This window comes from Pseudochaenichthys georgianus, chromosome 4 (genome assembly GCF_902827115.2).
Source record: "Pseudochaenichthys georgianus chromosome 4, fPseGeo1.2, whole genome shotgun sequence".
Lineage (NCBI taxonomy): Eukaryota > Metazoa > Chordata > Actinopteri > Perciformes > Channichthyidae > Pseudochaenichthys > Pseudochaenichthys georgianus.
In genome coordinates, this window is record NC_047506.1 from 24,703,821 (window position 1) to 24,719,417 (window position 15,597).

The window sequence follows — 15,597 nt, forward strand, 5'->3', positions numbered from 1 at the left end:
TCAATTAGGTAACTGGAAAGTTGAAATGTTCTATTCCAATCTTTATTCCAGACTCAAGGTCCATATCACATACAAAAAGACAAAACACACATCAATAAATAAGATAAAAAGCTAAACACAAAACAGATAGATAGACTATATTTAAAGTTGTAATAAATGTGGAAACAATGGATTTTACAGTTGTTTGTTCCAACCATGGTTCCAACATAAGCTGCTAGCGTTAGCATGTCCAGTTTACTAGCTTACTGCCTACAGTCGTGTAAAAGTGAAATTGAGCATCTGTGTGTTTTTCAATAAGTATGTTTTATATTATTGGGTATGGTATTTGTACCACCTAACAACAAAAAAATTAGGAGATGGTGTTTTCAACCTAGTATCATATGTTTGTTTGAAGTAGCCAGCTAGCTCCAGCTGGTAAAAATCGTTTTGAGCCAGTTGCCATTCTAGCCAACTGTCTACAGGTCGATGGCTCGTTTTTTAATTCAGGAATTTCAATTGATTCGCCAAATCAGCCCCTTTGTAAACTGCTCTTGTGTCAAGGTAGAACGCCAAGCCTGAAACAACTATAACTAAATGTGTTTTTTTCTTCTTTATAGGCCTACTTTGTTTGCACAGGAAACATACATGAAGACGGCACAAGAAGATTCCTCGAGAAGACTGCTCCTGACCACTTAACCAAACAATATTTGCCCAAACATGTCCAGCAGAGTTTGGTACCCATAAAGCCTTGTATGGGCCAAGTGGGTGGGGTTACAAGGAAGCAAAGATGAACCTGACCAACCACAGGCCGTCACCCGGAAATATAAGCTCCACCCACCACTGATCTTCAGGGTGACTGACAGCTGGACCAACGCCTCATACACCGGCATCTGAACTTTCATTGGCCCAAAGTACAGGTAAGAAAGGAGGGCGATATTCTGTATAGTCCGTTCTTAGAGCTGTTTTTGTCACTATTAGCAGTTCCTAATTATCACCCTGATTATAGAGCTGGAGGAGGGGTGTTGAACATGAGAGCTGAAGGGGGAGGAGGTGAGGAAGATGAGGTGTGGGAGGGAGAGACTAGGGTGAAAGGATTGAGAGGTTCAAGATAGAAAGGCAAATGATTACATAATGTTAACCCCATAAAGAAAAAATGTGCATGAGAGGAGGAATCTTGACAAACATGAACATAAACTACTGGCTGCCGAACTCGGTCTCTTTCCTCATTCTGTCTTTTGCATGCCTTTGTCATCTGTATTAAGTTATAAATAATTTTAATAATAGCACAAACTTTCAGTGTGTCCTCGAAGTATTTGTGGTCTTGCACTCGGTTGTACACACAGAAGTGTTTGAAAGTAATTGTGTGAATAGTGAATCAAGCATAAGAGAAAAGTTCAAACCCTGCATACTTTCTTACTTCTGCACCTGCATGCACAATTGGTGTCTGAATTGGGAGTGATTGTCAGGTTTTGGACAGAAACAGTCCTTTCAAATCAGATTTTGGACAGGTGTGGAGGTTACTGTTATGGCAGGAAAAAGTATCACCAATTGATGAACAACTGTTTATAAGCAATTCACAGTAAAAAAAACAAACAAGTGAGTAAAATACAAAGAAGTCGGCCTACTAAGTGTGTTTAGAAAATTAAAATTGATATTATGACAACGTACATATTTGCATATTGTGGCACAAGTTTAAGCCCATCCGCGTTAAGATTCTCTTACTGCCACCTATAGAGAACCGCAGTGACGCGTCCTAAAACCCGGAAGTAAGTTAGCATTTTTACCACATCCAGTTCCTTCGATAAAAAGCAATGCAATTTCTCCATAGGATTTTGGAAAATAGCTCGAAATAAGGTCTGTGTTTGACACAAATTGAAGAGACAGATCACGTTTTGTTCTACGACATTAAATACATCAGCAGTGACCCCGCTTGTGATTTTTGAAGAGTTTACGTGTCTGAAAAACGATGGTTGTTAACAAGTGGCTGAATAGGACTACAGAAGTTGTCCAGGCCATTTTACGTCATTACACCGAACACGTAAAACACTCCCGCTAAGTTTGTTTGCCCTGTTCTGCTTGAAAGCAAGTACCTGCCTCCTGCAAACTGTTCAAACAAACACTTCAATTTGTACGATTTACAATCTGTATGTTTGAATATGGATCTTAAGTTGGCGTGACGTTGAAGCAGCGACCCTGCTGTAGTTCCTTTATAGCATAACGTTAGCATTTTGCTTCTTGCGAGTAGATTTATGCTTCGAAAATTATAAAAGTAGGATAGACATGTGGATATTATCCGGCTCAACAAAACGTGATCCGTCTCTTAAAGAGCCTGTGACACGGTTTTCCCCCATCATCCAAACCCATCAATTTGAGTACATATTGTCCCCTTGAAAACCGTTACTGAACTGATTTCGGATATTTGTACTTTGATAACCATTAATCTGCCCTTCAATGTTGACAATTTTCTGGATCTTCTCGCGGATTCTTCAAGTCCCGCCAAATGATGGGTGACGTCATTGCAGGCACAGCGCTCCAGCTGCACCGTTCAGGATCCCAGCATCTGAATGTAAACGCACGATGGCGCACACAGCAGCAAGCTCAGACAGCGATGACAGGTTAATGTTGAACGTATCTGAGAGCTCATATGAGGCTGAAGGATCGGTTTATGTTGTATCTGTTAGAAGTTTAGGAATGAGGTGCGTCAATATGGGCGATCATATGGTCATGTAGCCAGTGGTGGAATGGGACTAAAAATCATCCCGGGACTCTCGACCGGCCCACTTCGGTACCGCTAGTAAATTGTCAACGGGGGGAGTGGGGGATGTCAGGGGCGGCGGGTGCTGTAGATAGTAAATGTAAATATGTAAATATTTGTGTCACTGCATCCTGGTAAAATACAAATATAATGTATAATGTCTGTGTCTTTGACATTAGCGCTGCTAGCCACCTGTGCCCTGTACTACGAAGCCAGTTCAACAGATCCTGGATATGTTTGAGTAACAAACAAACTAACAACAACAAACTAATAAACGAGATCTCGCTAAGCGGACGCTGGTTATCAACTCGGTAAATCAAGCCAGGGTTTCTCTCTCCAGCTGAGAGCGCGTTCACGTCTAAGACACGAGTGGATCTGACTTTAATTACATTTGTCTCGAGTGTTTCGTCAACATAATGTGTTAAATAATACTTCTACATACAGTCTGTGACACTGAGTGTTGCACGGCCAGATGAGGCTGGAGAAGCTGACTCAGATAAGGAAATATATGATATATTATGATATTATATGATCGATGATCTGATTGATGATGTAATATGAATGATAAGTGCGACACGTCGGCGTCTTCTCTGCATATGGCAGTTTAAACTGTATTTCCTTTATCCTGTAATATGACTTGAGAGATTTAAACTCCGCACACTGAGTTGATCTCTTTTCTATAGACGCCGGAGGCGGGCAGCGTCAGGTAAAATAAGTTATTTAGCCGTCTCAAACCTGAGCCTCACGCGCCGCCTATGGGGGATGTGCTAGTTACTTATCCGACCGGCCCACTTCGGTACCGGCCCATCGGGATTCGTCCCGATGGCCAGTCCGCCACTGCACCCAGCCCACGTAAACTGTCAACGGGGGGAGCCTCGCTGCGGGGAAACGGTGGACCTAGTGTCCCGATCGGAGTGGGAATAATAATAATAATCCGTGCATTTTATCCATTAATTTCCCCAACATTGTGGTAAAAAAAACACACGTTTAATCCATGTTGTTGGTGTACTACAACTACAAAAAGCATCGGTTTGTTTTCTCATCAGGAAATGCAGACCGGCTCAAACAAACGATTTGTAATCATCATCCTCACGATCATTTAATGTATCATATGTTCGCCGAATTGACATGAAAGCACTAATAAATGTAGTTTCATCCACTTGAGTTTATAACCACAAAAATAATCGATTTGTTTTTATATCACATCCGACGGGAGGAAATTCAGCAGCTCTCACTCCCGATTTTTAATCCTAATGTAATCATCATCTCCACCACGATCATTTATGTTTATGTCGCCGAATTGACATGAAAGCACTGACAAATATGAATATACTGTAGTCAACTTCATTACAACGTTATTAACGTGCCTAATCTCAGTAATTCACCATTTCTACGCATGACAACACACTTTGTCCGTGTTTGGCTCTCGAAGCGTTCCCGCATTGACGTCACTTCCGGCTTCCCCCAAAACTTCAAAATGAGTCAAGGAATTTCCCCGCGATGTTCGAAATTATTGATATTTAACGGAACGGTATCGCTTTTTCTTTTTTAAACTGACGGTTCGAGATTACTAATAGCCCAATATTTCATTGCACAACAGTTGTTGGGATGCTGTCACAGGCTCTTTAAATGTGTGTCAACCCCAGACCTTATTTCGAGCTATTTTCCAAAATCCTATGGAGAAATTGCATTGCGTTTTTGACGAAGGAACCGGAAGGAGTTTACATCCGGGTTTTAGGAAGCGTCACTGCGGTTCTGGCTTAATGTTGCCGTTTACGGCCTCCTAAAGCTTTAAATATGAAGTATGAGGTATACTGTATTTAAAGGTAAAGCTCCTCTTACTTTACAGACAAAGTACTCCCAGTTGCTGTTAAGAACCAATATCCAAAACACAATCAAGCTCTGCCTCTGGTCTGAACACCTTCAGAATATTGTACCAGCAACACATTAACCTAATATGGCTTGTGATGAGTAGTTTTGTTGGCACTAACTGATCACAGAAAACCTAATTAACCAATAAACACGGAAATGTTTCAAATAACAGATAATACTCCAATAAGGACAAGAAAAGATAAAAATACCTGGATGTAACAATGTAAAACAAAACTGCTTTAGAGCTGTGCCAATAGTGGTTGCTACTAGCAACACACATTGCACAACAGGGTTTCTAGCCACCCACAGAAAAACTGCAAAGTACTCTTGGCTGTCCAATTAATGGAAATCATGTTCCTATGTAATTTGAATGAATCACTAAGCTGCTATTGGAACTTGATAATAAACAGCACAAACACACATGTAGTGTACTGACAGGGAAACTGCAGCTGTGGCAGCAGTAGCAGCTGGCAGATCTGCTTTGTTTTACCACACGAGCCACTGAGGTACAGGATTAGCTGTGAAAACAATATGTTGATACTGAAACAATGTGTGCTGCTATCTGTTGTTTGGAACTTTATTTAATTCAAAGCTAATTGTATTACCAAGAACACATTTTCTGCATTGTGTCACTTGAACCAATGCTGAGGCTATCACATTTCTGGTGATCACATTTATAATTGTTGTATATAATGTGTGCCAAGAGGAGAGTAGTCCACCCTGGGAGAATGGGTCTCATCTCCTGAATGTGTTCATTTGAATTTCAATGCAATCTGCCAACTCTTTTTTGTTGTTATTTTCCTTATTGGAAGCTTGGGCAGTATTTTTTGGTGTGAAGGTGGTACATTTTCTTGATGCAAGTGTTTATTTTAGGTTTGGATTGAAAGATCCCTCTCAGAAGATTAAATAATTACTTAAAAAACATGAAAAATAACTTTTGATAGACTTGATTACTAGCTTACATTATTATAGCATGTACATGTTGCTCAGGATTTTAAAACATTTCCAGTGAAGGACCATGAATGATGAAGACTATCATAAGATCTTCTACTGATGGGCATGTGTGTACTAAATCAGAAATGTTATGTTATGCTTGTGGATAGACTTTCTTATTAAGTTCCAAATTTGTGACGTGGAAAATGAGTTTATTGCCCATGGGGTATATCGACAGAGTGTGTCACTAGTAAGATCTGATTATTTCCCATCTTGCTTCTTCCACATCCTTCAGAGGCGGTTTTTATTTCCTGGTGAACTACTGATCTTCCCTATTTAACTCTAAATTAAACCCTGCATAAGTATGCAGTACTGTCATGATCTTTCTGGCACACAGCAAGGACTTAAAGCAAGTATAAATGTGATCTACGATACTATATGTATCACTAAAACACTCTCTGTGTGTATGTGTGCGTTTTTTAGTGGGTTTCTGTGTGGGCGTACATGGGCCGAGTTAAGAGTAGCTACCTCATTGTGTTTCTCTCTCTATATCTCTCTGTCTACTGTTGCCATGGAAACATACTCTTTTCTGTTCGCTGAGTCAGGAAAAAAGAGGGTGTAATTTAACTGGGGTGGTCTTATCAGAATCACTAGGTGGCATCTCAGGCACGTCTACTAAACAGCACACCAGTTTGGGACTACACATTACATTTAATAAACCGAATGAAGCGTCCAGTTGGATCTCCTCTAAACTAACCACTGTAGCTCCTATGGAAATGCAGAACTGTTTTAGCATCCTTTATCTATTTTATTTTTTATTTTAAGTTGTTAAGGTGAAAAAAAAGAAAGGGGCACTTGATCTTCCAGGAACACTTCTTCTTTCTAGGAAAAAGTCCATCTCCAGGAGTCACCTCGTTTGCCCCTGCGGTCAAAATGAAGTCATCATAAATGTTTCAACAGCCCTGCTTTTCCAGGCATCATATAGGATTTATTTAAATCTATATCCCACTGGCCTACACCAAAGATGAATCCATCACTGTTTAATGTACCGACCGTGTGATGTAAATCCAGGGAATTAAAGGGATAGCTCCACATTTGCTGAATACATTTACTTGTCTTCTTTCCCAGAGTGAGATGAGTTATGTTTTAGAAGCTAATTTATTTATATTTAGTCCTGTTTAGAATATCCATGTTAGTTTTTGTTATAAGTTTTCTTTTAGTAAAGTAAAGTCTCGGAATATAATCTTATCCCAGTCAAAGACAACTATTTTAGTGTAGATGTAGAACTGAAGTCTTTTTTTAGTCAGCAAATTATAGTGATCATTTCAGTCGATGTAGTCTAGCCAAATTATCTCCTTGTTTGTTTCTCTCTAGCCACGTTGTTTAACTTGAGTAAGTAGATTACTTCGAGTGCTTATTGTGTTCTGAGGCTGTAGTCCTGACATGGGACATGCAGCAGAACTACATTTCACAGAAATCTGGTATTATTGCAGGATCATATAGTCACAGTTAGTGTTAAACTACTTTGGTGCGGATGTTAATCATGGACAAAGGTTCTTGACAAACTCATAGTTTTCTTTAACAATATTAACACTGAGAGAGGACAAAGCAGGATTTTCGAAAAACACATAAATAGCAGGTTATGTGCTTTTAACGTGTTCCTGTTTATTCTTTACACACTGATAAAACTAATGAGGCGTAACAGCCATACACTACATTCTCCATAAAGGTTATCCTGTAAGGTTTTGTTTTGAACTGTTTCAGAGAGGTGCTAATACATTTTCTAGGAGGCCGTTTGTAGTGAGTTGTATTGTACTGGCATGTGTTTATTTCTATTTATATCAATGAGGCTAGGTTAAATAGCACAAACACCTTTATTTTGTTCATCTTACCACACAAATATTTACAAGCATACGACTACCTTATCCAATTAATAATTTGTTCTAGATTTAAGAAACTCTGCAGGGTGTGTGCAAGATAATGTATGTAATATTTGTATTTTTTGGACAAAGTGCTTCTATAAATAGCTCTTTTAGGAGTCATTTTATTTCATTTCAAACCTTTATTTAACGAGATTGGTCCCATTGAGATCATAGATCTCTTTTTCAAGGGAGACCTGCAGCATATAGGTTTCACATGAAACATAAAACAATAAAGGACATCATACATTATATTTACAGGATACATTTACATAGTTATAGACAGTTACAAGTGCCCATTGTATCAACGAGCATTTCATTTAGCCTAGCTTTAAAGACATGCAGAGGAATGAGATTGCTCAGTTTCAATTCTTGCTGAAGACTGTTCCAAGCAAGTGGAGCTGCGCACATAAAAGCTGTCTTACCTAAGACAGTCCTTACTCTTGGCACATCTAACAATACTACATCATGTGACCTCAGACAATAGCTGCTTGCAACTCTCTGTGTTATCAGAGAGCAGATATAATACGGGAGTTTACCCAACAAAGCTTTATAAATAAACGTGTACCAATGACTGAGCCTCTTTACAGTAAGTGATGGCAAACCTGCCCTTGGCATACAGGGTACAGTGATGTGTAAGTGCTTTACAATTTGTGACAAATCTCAGTGCACTGTGATAGGCGGCATCTAACTTGTTCAGGCAATAGGCAGGTGCATTCATATAGATCAAATCACCATAGTCCAGCACAGGTAAAAAGGTCACAGTGACTAGCCTTTTCCTGGCCTCAAGCGAGAAACCGGACTTGTTTCTGAAAAAGAAACCTAGCCTAACCCTCAGCTTTGTAAGCAGGTTATTGACATGAAGTTTAAAAGTAAGACAATCATCAAGCCAGATACCAAGGTATTTATAACAGGTAACCACTTCAAGTACTTGTCCTTGCATAGTAACAATATCTAAAACAGGCTCTGGTGTCTTTTTAGCTTTTGAAAATAGCATTACCTTGGTTTTATCAACATTTAAAAGAAGCTTTAGTTCAGAGAGCTGAGTCTGAATAGTGTTAAAAACAGCCTGTAATGTAACACCAGCCTCCTTAATGGAGGGACCTGCACAGTACATCACGGTATCGTCCGCATATAAATGTAAAGTAGCTTCTTCCACATTTTCACCTAAACTGTTGATATATATGGAGAATAAAAGTGGACCTAAAACAGAACCTTGAGGAACACCATTAGCAATGTTTAACCACTCAGAAGACAGCCCATCAAAGTGAACACATTGGGACCTTTCAGAGAGGTAGTTCACAAACCACCCCACCGTATGGCTAGATATGCCAATACTGAGTAGCCTCTGCTTTAAGATGCGATGATCGACGGTATCAAACGTTTTGGAAAGGTCAATAAATAGAGCTGCACAACTCTGCCTATTATCTAAAATACTCGTAATGTCATTCACCACTTTCATTGTGGCAGTGATGGTGCTGTGTTGCTTTCTGAAGCCTGACTGATGTTTAGACAGGATATCATTTTCACATAAAAACTCTTTTACTTGTTCACTCACTAGGCGTTCGAGCACCTTCGCCAGAACTGACAATTTAGAGATTGGCCTATAGTTATTTAAAATAGTTGCCTCCCCTCCTTTTAGCAAAGGCAAGACATAAGCTGACTTCCATACTTTTGGAATTGCATTTGTGCTGAGGGAGAGGTTAAAAAGAGTAGTGAGAGGAGGAGCAATAAAATCTGTAGCTATCTTTAAAAAGAAAGGTTCTACGTTGTCCGGGCCAGCCGGTTTCTTAGGATCTAACTTGGTTAAGGCTTCATGAACAACATTAACAGTAAAAGGAGTAAAACTGAAAGGGTTTTCCAGACCACATTGTTCAGAGTCACGGAGTGCTATTAGCTTTGTGATTACAGTTTCTTCTCCATGGAAGAGGACAGTTGAGCAAGAGGGAATATTTGGGCAAGAGAGAACATTTGGGCAAGTCAATAGTAATTGAAGCGATTGCAAATGAATCCCATGGGACTGTATCTTCAGTCTGAGCTGAACTGAACAGAGCTAATGGCCTTTGTGAACAACTCCAGTGCGATTTACTCCTGGGGCCACATTACATGAACATCCAAATGAGAAAATCCTATCTTAATCCCATTTAAGAAAGCAATTTGGAGTTTTTTTTCCCGAGACAGAAGAAGTGTGGCTGAATGCATTGTCTGTTGTCAATCATGGTGTTATAATGCAATCTGTAAATCACCTAAATCTGCTGCAGAGCCAACAGTTAACTTCATCTGATAGCATGATTCAAGATTGACTTCTCCCTGAAGTTTTGTGCACTATTCACTGTTTTGTCAGGAATCTCAAAGTTCTGACTTGCTTCATATTGCACACATCTTCAAAATGCGACAAAAAACGTATTTATTTAAACTGGAATGTGTAGAAGTTTGCAGAGCTGTGGGAAAAGTCCATTATGACGACCAAGCCACAACTCTCTCTCTAATGGTTTAGTAATTTCTCAGAGCATAGTTTCAGGAAGTTGACTTTGGCTTAGTTCCAGTGTAAACTGCAGAAAATACACGATACAACTAAAGACAAATACATACAATATATGCATCCATTTAATTCCTTTTCAAGGTAGTATCCTAATGAATGGGACGCCTATTTCATAGATGTGTGTCACTGTGTAGGCTGGTCATGTTTGATGTGGCTCACACACATTGAATATGTAATTTGATTTAGGCTAGGAAAGGGCGTTAGGTGTAGCATTTGCTATCAAACCGTGATTAAGATAATGTGATTATGCGCTTAGTTAAATCATAATCACATTGGCATATTGTTGTCGCTGAGTGACAGTGGCAAGACAATACATTTTCTGAGACAGGGGCAAACCCTCAAAGCTTATTTAACTGCAGAATCATAAGCAGAGCTAATGCAGGAAAATGAATAGAACACATTTGAGAAGTCCATTAACACGGTGGAGAGGGTATGGACGCAGCGAGGGCTGGAACACAGAGCTGCTTTTTATTTTTGGCTAAACTAGTATCATTAAGGGAATTCCCTATTTGGCCAGTTTACAGGAAACTAGTGCCATTTGGAAAGTTCACCGCTGAGAATAAAAAAAATAAGCGTTATTGGCCCACAATGATTTTGGAGTTTGACCAAAATATTGAAGGACTTTATTACAGCAGTGATGAAGTACAGTCATGCAAATCACACAAATTGAAGAGACACTTTTATATCTTCGTTCACTTTATTTTATTAGACCAATTCACACATTGCATAGTGCAGGACGTCCAAAGATATTAACAGGAGGATGTGCAAAACAGACAAACTAATAAGGCTTTATTTAAACATTAAAGATTACTTTAAGTTAAGGTCTTCTTTTGAATAAGAAAAAAACGTTGGGGTTATCCACAGATATGAAGTCTGACAAAATACTTAACGTCCAATATATTGCATAGTTTATTTTGGCACTTGACAATCACCTTCCTTGAATTTGACTCAGGTGTAACTAAAGTCTGATTTAAATTGGTGACGTGTTAATTAAAGAACACTTTAAGTTAAGGTCTTCTTTTGAATAAAAAAAGAACTTTGGGCTTATCCACAGATAAATATGAAGTCTGACAAAGTACTTAACATCCAATATATTGCATAGTTTATTTTGGCACTTGACAATCACCTTCCCTGAATTTGACTCAGGTGTAACTAAAGTCTGATTTAAGGGTTGTTTATATTTCACATCATTAATCAGAATCTGCAAAGTAACTAAAATACATGTAGTGGAGTAAAAATAACAGGTTAACCTCTGAATTGTAGTGGAGTAGAACAAAGTAGTATGCTGCTGTAACAAAAACATTTCCCAACTCGGGATCAATAAAGTATATCTTATCTTATCTTAAGATAATCGATGGCTACTGCCATATTTGCAAATATATGAATTGACCCCGTCCAATTCCAGTTTTGGAAAGTCTGCCGTGGTTCCATTCCATTTCATAGAGCTGTTTTACGCTCAGCGTAACCTTGTCGCACTGCCACTCCAACATCCAATCACAGAGCTTGATGACTAATCACAGGGTTTGTAAAGCAAGGTGGATGTTGTAGTCCCAAACGAACGGGTAGTGTAGTGTCTTCGGAAACTGTAGTGTCTACATTCCGAAAAAACGATTTGTTTCTCTGAGTCGAAGGTTAAAAACACAAAAGCATTGTACACAATTTAAACTAATCAATAATGTGTCATTAACAAGGATAAACTGATGTTTTTTAGTGGGTGAGTAATGCAGATATCACTGTGTAATCATTTGACAGTGAGGGGAATATATCCGGTTTTATTATGAAAACTTCGAGACCGGAAAAACTGTTTTCACCCACGCTAACTTTACATGGAAGCTGCAGACACGTTATCCTGGCGAGACCTCAAATAATCTTCGTAATATCTATCAAACTATAGATCCTACACATCGACTGGACGTGGATTCTAAGAGTACACTATACACTTCTCGCCAGAAATCGAATCAAAAAGCATTTTAATGGCAAAACTATTCCACAATTTAGGATTTTCCAGAGAGGGTTATTTGTGAATAAACGTCCCTCCGGAGCGTTTGCAATGAACGGGCCGGGAGCATGTTGTTTCTTACACGACCACTAGAGCACGTGGTCGTGTCACTTTAAAAACGTGTCACTGGGTCATAATAAGGGCATGAACAATCGGCCTATGTGGTCGTTTTTTGTAGGAGGACAGGCTGTTCGAAGTGACATGATGTGAGTCGTTTTTCTCCAAAGCATTTGCTGCTTATCTTGTGCTACCATAATTGGCCATTGGTGAAGCCCATCGCAACTGTAAGGTATAAGGGAGGAACTGTGACTGAAAAATAATTATGAATACAGTTTTTTCAATAATGTCCACAATGCTGCTAATAACAACTGTTTTCAGAAGCTCATTAGTGATTTTTGTTATTTATGTCATCATAGTGTTGGGACTTTTGAGGTCATTTCACATTCATTTAATTTAAACTTTGCCTAATGGTGTTGATGACTCTCCATTCACATAACAGAACGTACAATTCTGTTATGCCATTTCTAACCTAGCGTATTTCCTAATTTATGATCTCCTTAGTGAAATGTAACACAAAGACGATAACGAGAGCTGTGTGTTGGTAGAGCAGCAGCCTCAGCCTGTGTTTAGGGTGCGTTCAGGCGCAGTACAAGTGTAGGTCACGAAACATGGAAGTCAGGACAAGCTGTAATCCCTAAATGCTCACTGTGTATAAAAGTATATTGGATAATGGAAGCCCTTACTGGAGTTTTACAATATTTAAAGCTTTCGAAGTACAATTTATTATTGAGGTCTTTTTGTCACTTCAGGAAGGTAATGTCCCCAGCCTAATAATAGTCTTTCCAAATAACCTCCCATTCAACCACAAGTTGGCCTTTTTACACTTGTGTTTGTTGGTCAACCCGGTATCATGGCAAGACGTGAACAGGTGACGATTTACCATGCTGGGAGACGTGAAGATGTCACGATTTCGTCCCTTCAAACGTGCCAGTTACACGGTATTGTTAAAGGAATGGTATGCTCATGACACTCATTTTTTAAAAATTATCATCCGATAAAACAGACCAGTCTCTGCCAGTCTCTCTTTTTTTTTTTTAATCCGATGACATTATCAGTGATTTTAAACTGATTATATACCGAAATACCCGGAAATGCCAAGCAAATGCTGTACCACGACGGTCGATTGTTATTGTCAATATTAATATAATAATGATTTATTTTTTAATAGTCACACTCGATTTCGCCGATTTGCTTGCCCCATTATTATTTTATCATGTCATTTTAATTTTTTTTAAAAGCAAAATCTACTGAAATGCATACTTTATGCAGGGTTGCCAACTCTAACACACGCTTTCACTCTCAATCTCACGCTCTCACGCTCTCACTCTGCCCAAACTATTCTCACGCCAAAACAAGCAATCACAGACAGCAGTTAGTACGATTAATTTCAGTAGTCACTTGTTTGGAAATACCGAAGACTAGAAACGTTTTTGAAAACTTTTGTCAGGTAGTGATCGTCTTCTCAATAGAACATCTTTGATAATGTCTTCTGGCCAATCAGAATCAAGATAACGGCGTGGTGTTGTTGCAGGAATTCCCGACGGAGAATACTTTTGCTGTAGTACATCTCTATACATCGATACAACATTACGTGTTGATAGAAATCAACACGTAATGAAATAAGACCCCACGGTTTGATGATTGATAGGTGTGTGGGCTGTCTTTCATTTTGACACACAGAACAATGGGGGCTATCCACATCCACCCTTATCCACAATGTAACTTAATTCACAGCCTCTTCCCTCTTCTCCCTGTGAGGAGCAGCAGGTTCAGCTTTCAGAACAAAGTAACACAAAACTAAAATGGCATTCATTTTTTAAAAATGTGTAGCCGAGTAATAGATTTATTTATTTTTCTTCTCAAGAGAGTACCAGAATGTGTATTTTATGTTAGTATTTCAAAAAACTCTTTCACTTGTGGGGAGATTGCAGGATTGGCTCCAGGTTGCCCTTTTTATTTACTTCAAGACAAATGTAATAATAATAATAATATATCAATTTTATATAGCACTTTTCTGAACCCAAAGACGCTTTACATTTGGGAGGGAGGGTAGACAAACAAAACAAAAACAAAGACAGAACCAAAAAGAAACAAAACACAACAGAAAAGCAGTCAGGAGGAAGTTGATTGAGAGGGGGGGGGGCTTATGGATAGAGAGTATAAGAGGTGGGTTTTGAGGCGGGACTGGAACAGGGTAAGGGACTCAGACTCACGGAGGTCTTGGGGGAGGGAGTTCCAGAGCTTCGGGGCTGCCACAGAGAAGGCTCTGTCCCCGAAGCTCCGGAGTTTGGCCTTGGGGATGGAAAGCAAACCGGCTGAGGAGGATCTGAGGGACCGGGGTGGTTGGTAGAGGGTGAGGAGGTCAGTGAGGTAGGGGGGGGGGGCAGATGGTGCAGGGCTTTGTAAGTGAGGACCAGGAGTTTGTAGTGGATGCGGTGTGAAACGGGGAGCCAGTGGAGTTCTTTGAGGACCGGGGTGATATGATGCCATGATTTGGTGTGGGTGAGGAGTCTGGCGGCTGCGTTCTGGACACGCTGGAGTGGAATGTGCCTTTTTATTTCATACAGTTCAATTCGGATTGAGACGGAAATAATCTAAACCTCACGCGTGGCGTTTCACTGTCAAGGGGGGCGATATAGCGTGTATGTAATTACATTGCAAATACTGATTTGTGCCCCACCACTGTATGGGTTAGCCCTACCGTAGATTACCCAACACAAATACTCTGGAGCCGCAACTGCCGACCCGTATTGCGCATGCGCAGATCTAAAATCCAGTAGAAATGATAAAAAAGTAAAAGTCTGCTGCTTATTGTTCTACTAGGCCAAAATAGAGTCAAAGAGTATATGAGAGTGAGTGTGTTAATTAATATATTTGGCAGTTTGGAGTAAGTCTGTAGATTTGTTTGTGTCTGTGTGTTTCACGTATAGGCCTCTCACGATAATTAATTTTGTTGGATACATTTTCCTGGAAATTATTGCGATAAACGATAATATTGTCGGCACCGTTGTATGACCATTTTAGACCACTGACATAAAGATAATATATAATAATAATTCAAGTACATCCTTTCAAACTGCTAGTCACATCCTGCAACTGATCTTCCCATTTCTGATCACTCATTAATATCCTTTACTGTCACCTTAACACTGTCCAAACCAAATCTGTCACGTGTTATTTCCTTCCGCAACATCAAAGATATTAACTTAACTACACTCTCCAGCGGCATTGACAACCTCCCCAGCATAAATAGTTCATCCCCGCCTGATGAACTAGTTTCTCATTACAATAACTATCTTCATAAACTGCTCAATACCCTGGCTCCTTTAAAAACCCGGTCTGTTTCCTTCACCCATTCTGCTCCTTGGTTTACACCTGAACTACGCCAACTCAAAACAAAAGGCCGTCGATTGGAACGCCTCTGCAAAAAAACTGGACTTGTCGTTCACAAAGAGATGTACAATAACCACATCCTCCACTACAAGGACACTCTCTCTACAGCCAAATCATCGTACTATGCAGTTCTCATCAGCTCTGG

General features: G+C 39.5%; 1 protein-coding gene across 10 annotated transcripts in view; it reads left to right on the forward strand.

Annotated features, from left to right (window-relative positions):
- lrrc7 (leucine rich repeat containing 7) overlaps positions 1-15,597 on the forward strand; it is a 131,452-nt gene that overhangs the window by 21,282 nt on the left and 94,573 nt on the right. For all 10 annotated transcript variants that reach the window (XM_034081726.1, XM_071202927.1, XM_071202923.1 and 7 more), the window contains exon 2: positions 597-896. The gene's annotated coding sequence lies outside the window, so the exon portion shown is untranslated. The remainder of the gene's footprint in view (positions 1-596; positions 897-15,597) is intronic.